Source organism: Callospermophilus lateralis, chromosome 16, assembly GCF_048772815.1.
Source record: "Callospermophilus lateralis isolate mCalLat2 chromosome 16, mCalLat2.hap1, whole genome shotgun sequence".
In the NCBI taxonomy this organism is placed as follows: Eukaryota; Metazoa; Chordata; class Mammalia; order Rodentia; family Sciuridae; genus Callospermophilus; species Callospermophilus lateralis.
Window position 1 is genome coordinate 76,933,432 of NC_135320.1, and position 14,906 is coordinate 76,948,337.

Here is a 14,906-nt window from a genome sequence, read left to right on the forward strand (position 1 = left end):
GAGCCTTCCTATTCGCTGTTAGATATTCTAAAAATTTTGACCTAAGTTACATTAGGGTTCAAGGCCATGCTAATGGTATTGCATGATTTACGGTGTCAAATATGCATGGCTTTGACTAGCCCTGTGAACTTCAGTTTTCAAGAAAATGTAAATAAGATTATTTCCATGAGAGTTGTATCTGTGAAATGGGGTGGTGTGCATAATCTCCTTAGCAAGAGGCTGCCCACAGTGAGCCTTCCATAACTCCCAACTCTCACAGTACACAACAGTTTGGGGGTTGGATCTCCCCTTTGTAAGACTGACACTGAATGTTTATGCTCTTGGCAAGCAAATCCAGATGGACTGTGGGTGTTCTTTCTAGCAGAATGCTCTCCACATGCTGCTCTAGCAGATCTGCTCCTTTTTCCTGTCCCTTTGGTGTTCCATTTTGGTTTGGCTAAGGAAAGAGTTTCTGCACTTGAACTTGGACTTCTGTGAAAATGAGACTACCTCTTCGGTGGACCCTGTGGGAAGCTATTTGGTCTTATAAACCAATTATGATTTCAGAACTTGTTGGGTTCTCATGAATATGGTAAGCAACCATGCAGTGCACTTGGAAATTTTTCACTTTGGGTTCTCTAAGTGGGGAATGCTTAGATGATCTAATCAGTTTTGGAACTTAGAAGAGAGAGTTGTCTGAATGGGACACTGAACTATGAATCCAGTGTCAGACATTTATTGCTGCCAGCGGCACTTGTTTCTGAATCGGGGGAACATAGAGAAAATAAAGTGTCCTGGGCCCCACTCCAGACCTACAGAGTCAGAATCTCCAAGAGTGGACCTGAGAATAGAGATTTATTTATAGTACAGTACTCCTGTGGTTGACACCCTGCAGATCTGGGAACCACTGCTAAGGCCATTTTCCAGGAGAGGAAAATAAGGCCTGAGAAGGGCAGTGCTGCCTTCCCGGATCATTTGCAGGCTGGTGAGTGGCAGAGGCCTGCTGGGAGTGCCCCCTGAGTCCCCTGTGAATATGGCTGTCAGCTGTGCTTTCTCATCTGAATTGCAGAGATAACACCTTCTGACCTTAAAGGGCCATTGTGAAGTTAAACTAAAGGGTGTTTGGTTCACTTTGTCCTTTACTTCGATTCTGTTCTTTAGACAACTGAAAGGGTGCTAAATTAAGCCATTTGCAGAGAGCTCTGAGTCATGGAGTGGCAGCTGTCTGCCTCACTGGAGGCACTTTGATCATTGTCTTCTAAATGCATGCTAGTGCTGTCTGTACCTCTGCTGCAGGCTGTGCTTAGTGACTTACCCAGATGATGGTCTCTGCCCTTGAAAACAGTGCTGAGGCAAAGGAAAGTTCTTCCACAGCCAAAAGCAGCACCAGTGGGCAGGAGAGCGCAAGGGATCCAAGTATTTTGAAGGCAGAGAACCTGGTCTTCAGTCTAAAAGAAGTTTGGGGACATTTAGACTGCCCTCCTGGCTTAGAAAGGTGAAGTACCTTAGCTCAGGGCACACAGCAAGCTGGGAGCAGTTCATATGGCCCTACCAGACAGAGATCTTTCCACCTGCACGTCCTGGAGCATAATTATTTTTCTTGAGGATGTCCATCATATTTAATCAGAAAAGATGCTAGTTAGGAGTTGGCATTTTAAGAAAATCTTGAGAAAAGGCCTGTAGGACTCAGGATGTAGCCCAGGGAATGATGGGCAGGGGGTCTGTTTGAAAAGCACTGGACCAAAAAAGATGATGAAGTATTTTGAAACAACCTAGAAAGAAGCTTTGAAGCAGAGGATAAGTATGTCTTCTACCGCAGAGGGAGATCATGACACTGCTCTGAGAAGGAGGCCAAACATTCCAAATTACTACCAGGAACAAGACTGTGATGGAGCCTGACAGGGTGACAGGGTGGTGGGTAGCTCCTCTGGAGGGTTCAGATCACTGCCATCATTTCTGAAGAGCTGTTGTTTGCCAAGCCACGTGTCTTAGCATTTTATTTTATTTTATTTTTAATTTTTATTGTTGGTTGTTCAAAACATTACATAGTTCTTGATATATCATATTTCACACTTTGATTCAAATGGGATATGAACTCCCATTTTTACCCCGTATACAGATTGCAGAATCACATCGGTTACACATCCATTGATTTACATATTGCCATACTAGTGTCTATTGTATTCTGCTGCCTTTCCTATCCTCTACTATCCCCCCTCCCCCCCTCCCCTCCCCTCTTCTCTCTCTACCCCCTCTCTGTAATTCATTTCTCCCCCTTGTATTTTTTTCCCTTTCCCCTCACTTCCTCTTGTATGTAATTTTGTATACCCCTGAGGGTCTCCTTCCATTTCCATGCAGTTTCCCTTCTCTCTCCCTTTCCCTCCCACCTCTCATCCCTGTTTAATGTTAATCTTCTTCTCATGCTCTTCGTCCCTACTCTGTTCTTAGTTACTCTCCTTATATCAAAGAAGACATTTGGCATTTGTTTTTAAGGGATTGGCTAGCTTCACTTAGCATAATCTGCTCTAATGCCATCCATTTTCCTCCAAATTCTATGATTTTGTCATTTTTTAATGCAGAGTAATACTCCATTGTGTATAAATACCACATTTTTTTTATCCATTCGTCTATTGAAGGGCATCTAGGTTGGTTCCAGTCTTGCTATTGTGAATTGTGCTGCTATGAACATCGATGTAGCAGTGTCCCTGTAGTATGCTCTTTTTAGGTCTTTAGGGAATAGACCGAGAAAGGGAATAGCTGGCTTTCCCAGGAATCTCCATACTGCTTTCCAAATTGGCCGCACCAATCTGCAGTCCCACCAGCAATGTACAAGTGAACCCTTTTCCCCACATCCTCGCCAGCACTTGTTGTTGTTTGACTTCCTAATGGCTGCCAATCTTACTGGAGTGAGATGGTATCTTAGGGTGGTTTTGATTTGCATTTCTCTGACTTGTCTTAGCATTTTATATGAAATGTCTCCTCAGGGCATGCCTACCAACAGGCAGGTGTTTTCCCTTTTACAGGTGACATGGCCACTCAGGGTGATTGGATAGCCTGCTCCAGACCAGAAGTCCAAGGGAGGTAGGACTTATGCCCATGCTGGCTCCTCCCTCGGGCCTCTCAAGGAATATGGGGAGGAAGGTTTTAGACAGCCCATCAGAAGGTGGCTGGAAATTTCTGCTTTTGTCTACTAACAAAGAAAGGAATAAAATGGTGAGGTGGGGGGAATATTCCTCAGAAAGAAGGAGAGAATAACACAAGCTCTTGCAGTAATCTGAATTATGCTTAAGAAAGAGCAAGTGGAAAATGATCAGAGGTGGCTTATTTGGTAGATCATTGACGTGGTGATGTGACCCAGTGAGATAGAAAAGAGGAAGGCTCCCAGAAGAGAGAGAAAGAGAAGCAGATGTCGTTTATAATAAGAGTTACTGATGATGTAGAGGGTTGAGATTGAGAACTAGGTACTGCTCGACCAAAGGGAAAAGTTCAACGTGGGTAGGTAGGTGCTGTGTCATCTGAACAGATGATATAGTGGCACTGACCTCAAGACGGCTCTCATGGACCTTTGTGCACCTGGCATTGTACTAAGACACTCCATAACAAGGAGGTAAACAGATAAGAACTAGGAAAAGTTTGAACCAGGGGAGGCCCTGTGTAATCACACAGTGCCTTGCAATACAGGGGGAAGGACAGGGAAAGTTAGACGGGACGGGACCCTGCTCCTTATAGGAATGAGTCACTGATAAGATTTTGAAGAAGATAGAAAAGACAGAGCAAGAAATGCCATTGGGATTTTGATTGGCATTGCATTAAACCTATAGAGAACTTTTGGAGTTCATAACCCACTTGAATCTAATGTATGAAAAATGATATGTCAAGAGCTTTGTAATGTTTTGAACAACCAATAAAAAAAGAAAAAAGAAAAGACAGATCATTGAATCAGAAGGCAAAAGCTAACGCATCCAGTGTCCTAGAGTCTAAGGAAAGGGGAAAGGAAAGACCTGCTGAACACTGTATTATATGCTGAGCACATTAAATTAGAAACTCCAATACTTGATGCTTATAACAGGGGGACCCAGCTCTGAGAGGTGGTCACTTGCCTGACCTCAGATTGCCAGGGGAGGTAGGGTGTACCTCTAGGCCTGACTCTGAAGCCCTGGCTCCCACCACCCCACCTCAACTAGGAGTTGGAGGAGAGGGAGGGAGATTGGTTATGTGCAGAGTCAGAGCTATGAAAGGATCTGAGGACCTAAGCGATTCAGGGAACTGTTGAACATCTTGGTGGCCTTAATGAGTGAAACTGCTGCAGAGTTGAAATGCGAGAAGTTGGCCACAAGGAAATTCACGTGGTTGGATTCACAGTTTCACTTGCCGCGTGTGGCATTTCACTGCCTGGTACGTAAAAGATTAACTGTTAGTCATATGGGAACTGTGGGAATCCTCTTCCCCAGCTAGCATTGTGATTTGGCCATCTGTGTTTGGTAATAGCCCCCATATAATATCTCTGTGTTCGACCTTCTTGCCCTTTTCAGTGACATGGGCTACTTACTCTGGGTGAAATTACAGGCTTATATGAATTGCAACTAGCTGGTAGAAACCTTTGAAAAAATAATTAACACCTATGTGAGGATTTTGCAATTGTGAGGTATGATAAGAAGAATGGGCAAATGTTTGGCTTTAAACATAGGTGAGCATACATGGCACAGTAAGAAGTCTGTTTCCTCTCCCTGGGAAAACACATTCCAGCCACTGACTTAATTTCTGTTCTTGTTGCTGACTTGCTGCCCTACTCCCCCTCTAAGTAATGTGACAGGTCTGAACATAATTCTTTTTTGTAGTCCCCTGACTCTTGTAAATAATGCAGTGATTATAAGGTTTCCTGAATACAATTTTCAAAATGGTAGTAATAACCACATTGCACCTACCTGCTATACTTGGGTAACCACTTCTGTTGCTCAATTTACTTAATATTGGTCATAGTGAAACATGTTTTCATCACTTGAAATCCAAATTTTATTTGCCAGGTTACTAATGGCCATTTGTTTCTGTAACATAAATTAAGATGTTGTGCAAGTTGGGCTTACAAATACATTGACTCTTGAAACCAACAAGTTTGCCTTGACATCAGAGTACAGAGGTGTTTGAGTTGACCAAATATTCATAAAAATGTTTTTAAGATAGTCTGATAATTGTTAAGGATTAAGGATTTAGGCTGACATGCATTTTTGAGACTACACAGCCCACCCACCTCCCTTCTCTGAACCCTTAATTTTCAGATTGGAGAAAGAACAGAGCCAAGGAAGATGGCATATGCAGCATGACCACCGGGGTCACAGAACTGATTGGTGGAGAGCTGGGAACTTTCAGTCATTCTGGTGCTTTCTTCCAAAGCGCAATTTTCTTCTGGTTGGCCATCAGCTGATGTGAAAACAGAGTGTTTTTTAATCCTAGATGTTGGGGTTTGGGGAGTTCCTTTTATATAAAAGCTCTTGAGATTATTTCCCATTTGGTCAGATCAACAGAACACAAAAGTTTCTTCCAGCAAGATTTCTCAAAATCCCCTTAGCTAGAATTTTCTTCTCACTTTTTTTTTTTAAAAAAACTGTGTACCTTTTGCACTTACAAATTATGTTTGTTCAAACAGCAGTGTGCAAACATCTATTGCTTCCAAATTTCAAGCAGAGTAAAATACCAATGATGATCCACTTTGGAATTCCATTAGCAATGGCAGTGAACATTTTGTCAGAACTTTAGAAGCAATACGGAAAAGAAAAATCAGGTTAGCAATTATATAGTTAATATTGTACAAGATGAAAGCCTGCCTTATAAAACCCTGAATGGAGTAAACTCTACTTTGGAATCTGCCTGCAGGCTGTATATCCTTTCAAAATGTCGTGCCTGTTGTCAGTACTGGGATTTTAAATGAAATTTATTACAGGAGCAATAAATATAGTAAGTATGATGAAAATAAGGGTTTATGGAAAAGGGTTTTGATAAGCATTGACTAAACCCATCCTGTTGCTTCAGTCATCTTAGCATCTGAATTCAGAACAAAGGTTTTTAAAGGATTCCCTGAAAACCTAATTATAGCTCTAGCACTAGATTTATAATTGACATGAAGGTCAAGGATGAGCAGTCAGGCTGGGGAGAGCACAGAGTATTCATCACAAGATATGACTAGTCCAGAGGAATCTTGTCAAAAATCTTCTATGTTTATAATTCAGATGCAAAGAGGAGACATTTCAGAAGGCACTGTGATGCCTGGCCACTATGGAAGAGTCACTGTCAGCAGGGTCTGGTGTCATCGGGTCGGTCTTGTGTCCCGTGCTCTCAATGCACCTGGCTCCTTAGCTCCCTGTGCTGCCAGAATGGCCTTTCTCCTTGGGTGTCTGTGCCCATAAAAAGGATGCCATGTGTCGTGGCACTTGCTGTTCTAGCACTGAGCACTGAGTCCTTTGGAGTGAGCGCTCTCTCGTATTTACCTTGGTGGATGCAGGCCTATCAGGGTGGAGGAAGGAAGAGGGGATGAGCAGGCAGGCTCCTGTGCAGCTTACCTGTTGTCATTTCATCGTCCTTGAAAACTACCAAGTAATAGCCTAAAACTTTCTTTCAGATGCTTTCATTGCTCAGGGACTATCGGGGGATGTCATGGGTCCCTGGAGCAAATCTTGTCTTCCTCTGAGCATGTGGGAATGGCAGCCATTTTCACTTTTTTGCCTGTGCTCATCTTACCTCCGTTTTCTCCAGGATTGCTCTCAGTGCCAATGTCCCTCCTGCCACCTTTTTTTTTTTTTTTTTTTTTTTTTTTAGGTCTTGCTTGTGGCCTGGACTAGCCTCCTGTGACCCCTTGAGCTTACCCTCAGGGTTCGCCACACTGTGCTAGGACACGAGTTAGCATATCTGCTTCAGCACCATCCTCTGTGTCTGGATGATAGAGGTGGCTGGTAGGCATCCACTAAGGAAAGCTGCCTAGGTCAGACCTTGGACTCCTAAGTGAGGAAGAGAAAGTACATTTTCTTTACATTTTACTCCTGATCCTAGGAAACAAAAGCCTTCAACATCTTTTAATACGACATGAAGCTTGACCACATTTAGGTCCACAAGTTTTCATTATCCAGACAAACAAGCTTCAAACTAGACTGGAATTTGAAAACTAGTGCTCTTTGCCATTTCCTGATAATGCCTAATAAGTTTCATTGCCGTCTTTATATTATTAATTCTGAAAAGTAAACTGTATTCATTCTAAAAAATAAGAGAAACAAATCCTTTTTTTCGAATTCCTCTCTTTGTTTATAAATCTGATGTAAATGGAAGCATGTTTGACTGTATTTTATTCTTTTTTATTTGTACTTGCTTTGCCATTTTGATCCCCTTAGAAGTTGAATCATATTTTTGGAATGAAATAGTCATAGACTTTTTTAATCATTAGCTTTTTTACTATTTAATTTAGAATAAGAATAGGATGATAAAATTAGATACAAGGGGCCTCTATGTGTCATCAAATAACCTAGTCTACTTTTGGTAACAAAAATAAATTCTCTTTAAATAATTGCCAGCTCATTTTGAACCAGCTTTGTTCGGATGAATGGCCCTCAGTCTGTGTGTGGAGCGTGAGAAACTCATCTCTCCCTTGCCACGTTCTTCCCGACAATTAAAATTTTCCTTTTCTTAAATTCATTCCATTGCTCCTAATTTTGACCTTGTAATTACAGTCTGATTATATCCCCTCATCTTTCCTCTGCCCCCTTGATGTTCACCATTCATTCATTTATTTAGGCACTGGAGATTGAACCTAGGGGCAGTCTACCACCGAAGGGCATCCCAAACCCTTTTTATTCTTTACTTTTATAACAGGGTCTCACTGAGTTACCCAGGCTGGCCTTAAAGCTGCCATCCTCCTGCTTCAACCTCCCAGGTGGTTAGGATGACAGGCATGCGCCACCATGCTCTGCTTCCTTCATTTATCTAGTGTGCCTCCTATTCGTTTCGGAAGCCCTGCTCACCTTTTCCCTCTCTAGCCTTATACTTGGGGATGTCAGCATGAGAGAGAGGCTTCTCCGACCATCTCAACCAACTGCTTCTCCATAGTTTTTCCTTTTGTCTTAAGAGAATCTTTACCTAGGGAAGAGAATTGTTATCAGAGGAGTTGGAAAGCTGTGACGTAGCTGACTTTCTGCCATGCTTGTGGGTTTGGTGCTAGCCCCTGCTAACTGCGAGATCCAGGTTAGTGCCACACCTGAAGCCGTGAATGATGCTTGTACCCAACATTACACTCTTAATGTGCTCAGGAAGGTACTTATTTGGGCTTTTCTCTCTCCTTGTTTCATTTGTTTTGTCCCCACTTAACTGTAGGTTCTTTAACTTATTTGCTGTTCTAAGGCTGGGGATGGTGGGCACATTGGCACTGAGAGCTAGGACTCAGACCCCCTGAGGCTTTGAAAATGACAAGCAAGATCAGCTGGTCTCCTGCTGGGTCCTCTCGGGAATTGTTTCCAGTGTTCTGACATCGTTAAATACTGTCTTCATCCATTTATTAGTCTTTTTCCTCCAATAAAAATAAAACATTTTATTTGACCACCACAGTATGCAATGCGGTAGAGAAGAAAAAGTGATAGCCTACAGAAATGTTGACACCTATCCCTTAAGTTTATGGTAGAGCCAAGTGGTTCCTAGGCCTGCAGTCAACCCACCCTTCTAAAGTTCATGCCTGTAGGAATTGTGGGGCCCTGTGTTATACAGAAGAGCTAGAGAGTGAACAGAACCAGCTTGAAGCCACCAGGGTTCCTTTAAGATCGGAGGCCATATGCTGACACTGAGTCCCTTTCACGTGCCACACAGAGGTTATCTAAAGATGGAACAGAGCCTTGAGAAGCTTACTAATAGGTGGGGAAACAGCAGCATAAACAGATCATTTCAAAGGATTATTAAGTGCCCCAGTGTAGAAAGGAGGAGGACCCCTGAGGACTCCTGAGTGGCAAGTTTTCCCAGAGGAAAACAGAGGCCTTGGTAGAGGCTCCCTGATTTCCATTTGGTACAGCCTCGGCTCATAGAGGGCACAGGCCCTGCAAATTCTGCTTCAGCTCCCTGTCCTTGCCACCCATAACTATCACATGCCTAGAATGTATGAGCTTTCAATGAGCAAGAAAATCTGTTCCTCTTGACATCTTTGGGTGTGGGTAAGGAAAAGAATAAATGTTCCATGCTAAGCATATTGTAAAGCTGTGACTGTGTCATGAAGGAGGAAGTTTCAGGAGTGTGATTTCTTCATGTTTACAAAATGAACAAGTGACTCAGATCTATTGTACACATTCACAGGCGCTGTGTCCTAAGCTGATCCTGATTTTAAAGTCATGTGTCTTCCTTTTCATGGGGATAGGGAGGTTTTCAGTGAGAGAGGGAGCCAGGGAGGCTGGGAGAAGATGCTGATTCCAGGGCATTGCATTGAGGGGCCTGTTCTTGGGCTCTCATTCTTTAGTTCCTCCCTCCCTCTTTGTCTGTCATTTATTTCTGCCTTCCAGTCAGCAGGATTTTTTCTCTTTGGGGTATGTTTTCTGTTAGGCTAACTTCAGACAACTCTGAACTAGAAACAGATGTCTGCGCAGCCCCAAGCATCTGTGGATCCATTAGATTGGGAAGCCCTGCCTGATTGGCTCTGAGCACTTGGCCACGCTGTGGAGCTGAGCTACATTTTGGGTGGCTTCACTGACATTGTGTTGACAGGATTGTTAAGCCTCACTAGATTTGGACCCTCAAGCTTTGACCTTTTTTTAATTTCTTCCATATTGAATATACTTTGGGAATTGTCCTCTTGGGTTTTTTTTTTTAAAGTGCCACCATAAAAATAAACTAGTTTATCAAAAAATTAGTCTTGATATTCTTTATCAAATATATACAAAAAAGGAAAAATAAGCATGTTTAATTAATACTAAAAATCCATGGCATTTTGTAATTAGTATACTAAGTAAACCCTACAGAGTAACATATTTAACATACCTGATTAAACCTGGAGTTTAGGAGTCATGAGAGTCTGTCTGGTTTTTGTTTGTTTGTTTGTTTGTTTGTTTGTTTTGGTACTAGAGATTGAACTTCGGGTGCTCTTCCACTGAGCTACATCCCAGCCCTTTTTATTTTATTTTATTTTATTGAGAGAGGGTCTCACTAAGTTGCTCAAGTTGGCCTCAAACTTGCAATCCTCCTGCCTCAGCTTCTTAAATAGCTGGAATTACAGGCGTGTGCCACTGCAACCAGTATCATGACAGTCTCGGGACAGCAGTGGATGCGACAAATGTGACCACTTCTTCCACCAACTTTGTGACTTCCTCCTTCACTGCACTTTTTCCCAAATTAAACACCTTCAGTGGCTCTTTACCTTTTATCCTTTGAGGATTAAAATTTGTCATTTATTTTAAGATTTACTGAACAAATGGAGATAGTAGGGCTAGCTTTATTCTGTTATTTGTCTCACTTTCTATACATTGCTCAGTCTAGAGCTCCAAAATTAGAAGAGACAGAAGATAATTATATAAATTAAAATACGTATTACCCTTTAGGAAATCAGAGAAATTTGAAATTAGGATAATAATTTAGGATAATACATCTAGAGAGTATCGGGAATTGAAATAGTGCCATTGTTCCTGTCTTACCCAAAAGTAAAATGTTGCAGTTTTAAAGTTGAGCAATTATAAATCTTAAAGTTCCTTTTTTAAACATTATCATCTCTGGACTTGATTTCATCATTTGTTTCAGTTTGACAAATGGAATAAAAATATCCATCCATTCAAAACTCCAAAACTTTCAGAAATTGTCCCTGATTCCTCTCCTGCCAGTTCTCATGTCACTTGGACATAATAGACTGCAACATTTTGTCTTATTTTTTGTTAGTCTTTTTCCTGTAAACCATGTTTAAGATCAATCATATTACATATATAGTTTTAATCTCATCTTTTCACTTCATTTTTAATTATTTCCCCATGTTAAAGACTATTTCTAATAACAAATTTTGCAAGTGATGATACTGTTCTTCTCTCAAATTCAAACCCACAATCTGGGGAAGGTAGAGAAGCAAAATGATGATTATAAGATATACAGAAGGTCTTCTAGAGACTGAAGGAAGGTCTGTCAGGGGCTGGGGATGTGGCTCAAGTGGTAGCACACTCACCTGGCATGTGTGCGGCCCGGGTTCGAGCCTCAGCACCACATACAAACAAAGATGTTGTGTCTGCCGAAAACTAAAAAATAAATATTAAAAAATTCTCTCTCTGTCTCTCTCTCTGTCTCTCTCTCTCTCTCTCCCTCTCTCTCCCTCCCTCCCTCCCTCTCTCTCTCTCTCTCTTATCTGACAGACCTTTATTTTTTTTATATCTAGTTTTCTCCAATGATTAGTATCCAGTGTTTATTATAAAAACTGCCATAATTGAATACCACTACAATTATACTCTGCCATACGTTAATAAAGTCAACAAAGTTAAAACAATTTATACATTTTTGAAAATCAATCATTATACATTCCTGTAAGTATAGATGGTTTTGCAGCAAGGGAGTAGAATCGGATATTATCTAAAGACATAATGTGGAGTTGTTTATTTCTTGAATATGACCTCTGTCATCCTGTTTTTGGGCAATTTGCTTTTGTCCAGAAGAAGAATAGAGAATTACTGTGGCATGGCCTGTAGAGCATCCTATGGCTCTTTGTCTGGAAAATTAGTTATTAGATCAAGAACTAGGCTGTCTCCTTCTAAAGTATTTGCCTTTGAAACCGTCTTGTTCATCGTCCACATCTCATTGTAATCAGTCTGTAGATAGCAGTGTCCACTGCATCCTCTGGTTTCAACAGCCATTCTCTGGACATTAATTGAGTTCCTGCACTAGGCCTTCTTCTTGGAGAACATGAAGATGAATAAGCAGAGTTACCTCCCTTAAGGAACCCACAATCTGGAGAAGGTAGAGAAGCAAAGTGATGATTATAGCATGTACAGAAGGTCCTCTGGAGGCTGAGGGAAGAGGCACCTCTACTTTGGTGCTTCATAGAGGGAATACTTGAACTGAGTCTTGCAGGGTGGCCAGGGGTCACTAGGGGAAGGAGAACGGGTACAGAATAGCGTGGCCAACGTAGATGAAGTGTAATGAGTTTGGGATAGGTAGAGGGCATGGGATTGAGATGGATAGCCATAGGAAATGGGGATTCCCTGGGCCACTAATGAAGATTCATATTGTCATACCAGAGAACATGGTTTTAGAAAGATGACTAGCTGGAGTTGAAAGAAATAGATTGGGGAGACAGAGCCAAATAAAGAACTTTGTACAATAATCCAAGTAGGAAATTCTGAGGGCTCAAGTTAGGATAGCAGCCTTGAGGCTGAAGAGGAGGACACAGACTCAAGGTAGTTTAGAGACAGAGCAGACAGGGGATAGGAGGAGTTGCATATATGGTCCTGGGAACCTGGACAGGCAGTATTTCCAGCCCTCTAAAATAAGAAAAGATGGGCTGGGGATATGGCTCCTTGGTAGAGTGTTTGCCTTGCATGCATAAGGCCCTACATTCAATCCCTACCACCATAAATAAATAAATAAGAAAAGATAAGAAGATGAGCCCAAAGGAGATGTCTTACCTTCAATCTTGGCTTATTTCTAACTTTACTGTAAATCTACATAATTGAAGTTGTAGCCCGTCTTCTTAATGGCTAATCAAACTTTTCCTGTGATGTGTTTTTTTCTAGTTAATTGCCCAGAACAAGAAATAGGATGTTGGGCTGGGGCTGTAGCTCAGTGATAGAGTGGTTGCTTAGCACTTGAGGAACTGGATTTGATCCTCAGCACCACATTAAAAAAATAAAATAGTAGTAGTAGTAGTAGTAAATAAATAAAGGATAATTTTTTAAAAAAAAGAAAGAAATAGGATGTGTGTATAAATGCCTGATTTTACTTAGTGACCTCCTTGAAATAGCTATTAAACCTTCTCTTCTCAGTACTGAGTTTGAGGATATTTTAAGTATTCGTTGGCTTGAAATGGAAATTGTATGACCAGAATTCAGCTGAATGAGTTGAAGTCTCACTGAATGCACTAGGTTTTGGTTGTTTTTTAAAAACTCATATTTTGAAAGGTGGAGACAAATTAATACGTGATATCAGCTGAGGACAAAGGATAGGTCTAAAACCATAGTGGATTGGCTAATGAGGGCAGGATCGTTTATTAGGGCACACCTTATTGAAAGGTCGGCTCGTTTCCAGGAAATAATCTGAAACTCTACAGTTTACTTCAGTTTCCTTCCAAGATCTTCAGAAGAATGTTTTGAAAACACTAGGGAAGAAAAAACAGCACAATGAAGATGCTGCTAGTGCCATGTCAGGTGGCCATGCCTGGGCTAATTTAGGTCTTCCTGTCACCTGGGGCATGGAGGGCTCATCCCATGAAGAGTTGCAGCCCAGGTCAGCCCATTGGTTTCTCTTCGGCTGATTCTTTAGCACATTACTTTTATTTACTATATTGCAGGTGTCCACTGTATGTTAGTTAGCCCTGTGGGAATTCAAGTGATAGTGTTAGTCATCATAATGATCGCACTGAGGTTGGTGGCTATTTGCCAACCATCGTTCTAAGAACTTTTCATATATTTACTTGTTTAATTCTCATACAGCAACACGGAGCCCCATTATTGCCTCCATTTTACAGCTGAGAAGATTGAGGCAAAGAAATGTGGGATACCTTGCCTAAGAGCACCTAGTTCATAAAGTTGAAGGATGAGTCCAAGCAGGCTGTTTCCAATTCTGTGATCTTAAGTACCGTAATTCTCACTGCGGAGACATCCTTGCCTCTTCTCATCACACCTCCTGGGAGAGCCTGGCTCGTCATCGTCCTCCTGCACTCATTGCCTCACCCCCAGGGATACGTTTACACATTGCACAAAACACTTAAGTTCTGTGTCACTCCTTGCACAGGATGTGTTTGTCTCTCTGGCCAGGCTCAATCTTAGTCCTCTGGCATTTGGTGCAATGCTTGGCACAGAGCAAGTGCTCAGTGAAGGAACACATGAGGCTTATCTGCAAGGAGCCTTCAGTGCATCTGAAAAGGAAGTTTCATTCAGTGAGACAATTGAGTAATGGGGAAGTTTGAGCTAAAAGAGAGCATGGTCTAGGGAAGAGATGGGCTGTGGGTAGTGGGTTGGGTTGGGTTGGACAAAAGTACCTTTTCCAAGTACATAGCATCCAAGGTGAGAGTAAAGTTACTGAGGGAAGAGGAGGAAGAGGAGGAACATTGATCAGAGTGTTGACCTGAGCTGGGGCTGAAGGAAGGGCTCACATTTAAGAAGGGAGCAGAGTTGTATCAGAAAATCCAGGTCAAAGGGTTCTCCTTCAGCACCTAGGTAAGACAGCAGCTTTCCAGAGGACTGACGGTTTTATTGGGTCCTTCTTTCCACCGTGTCATATGTATGCACAGCCCTCACAAGACCACTTTGCTTGGAATATGTTCTGTGTCCTGTCCTATGGGACTTAGCTCCCTTAGCTTTGTTTGTTTGCCAATAACAAATACAATGCCTAGCATATAGTAGAGGTAAAAATTTAACAGCAGCAACAATTTATAATTACAGAAGTCTGTAACATTAATTAAGCGAATATATGTATGCAGTAAATAACTGTCATTGGATTTTTATGTTCTGGCCACTTTTCTGATTCATTGTACGAACTGAGCCTCTGATAACTGAATTTGTGTGTGTCAGGGGGTTGGGGAGCTGGGGACAGAACCAAACTCCCAATACACACATATCAGGCAAGTGCTTTCCCACTGAACTACATCCTGGCCTGCTACAGTAAACACTTTTGTTCAATGTTGGTTGGTTGGATTTTGCCAGCATGTGAGGGTTGTAACCATTTAGGAAATCTTTGATGGTGCAAGCCCTTTCTGAATGTGATCTGCATCTTAATTCTGCAAAAGC

The 14,906-nt window shown here is 41.8% G+C and overlaps 1 protein-coding gene across 3 annotated transcripts in view; it reads left to right on the forward strand.

Annotated features, from left to right (window-relative positions):
* The window catches only part of Nsmce2 (NSE2 SUMO ligase component of SMC5/6 complex), a 221,129-nt gene that overhangs the window by 192,244 nt on the left and 13,979 nt on the right, over positions 1-14,906 (forward strand). The window lies entirely within an intron of this gene.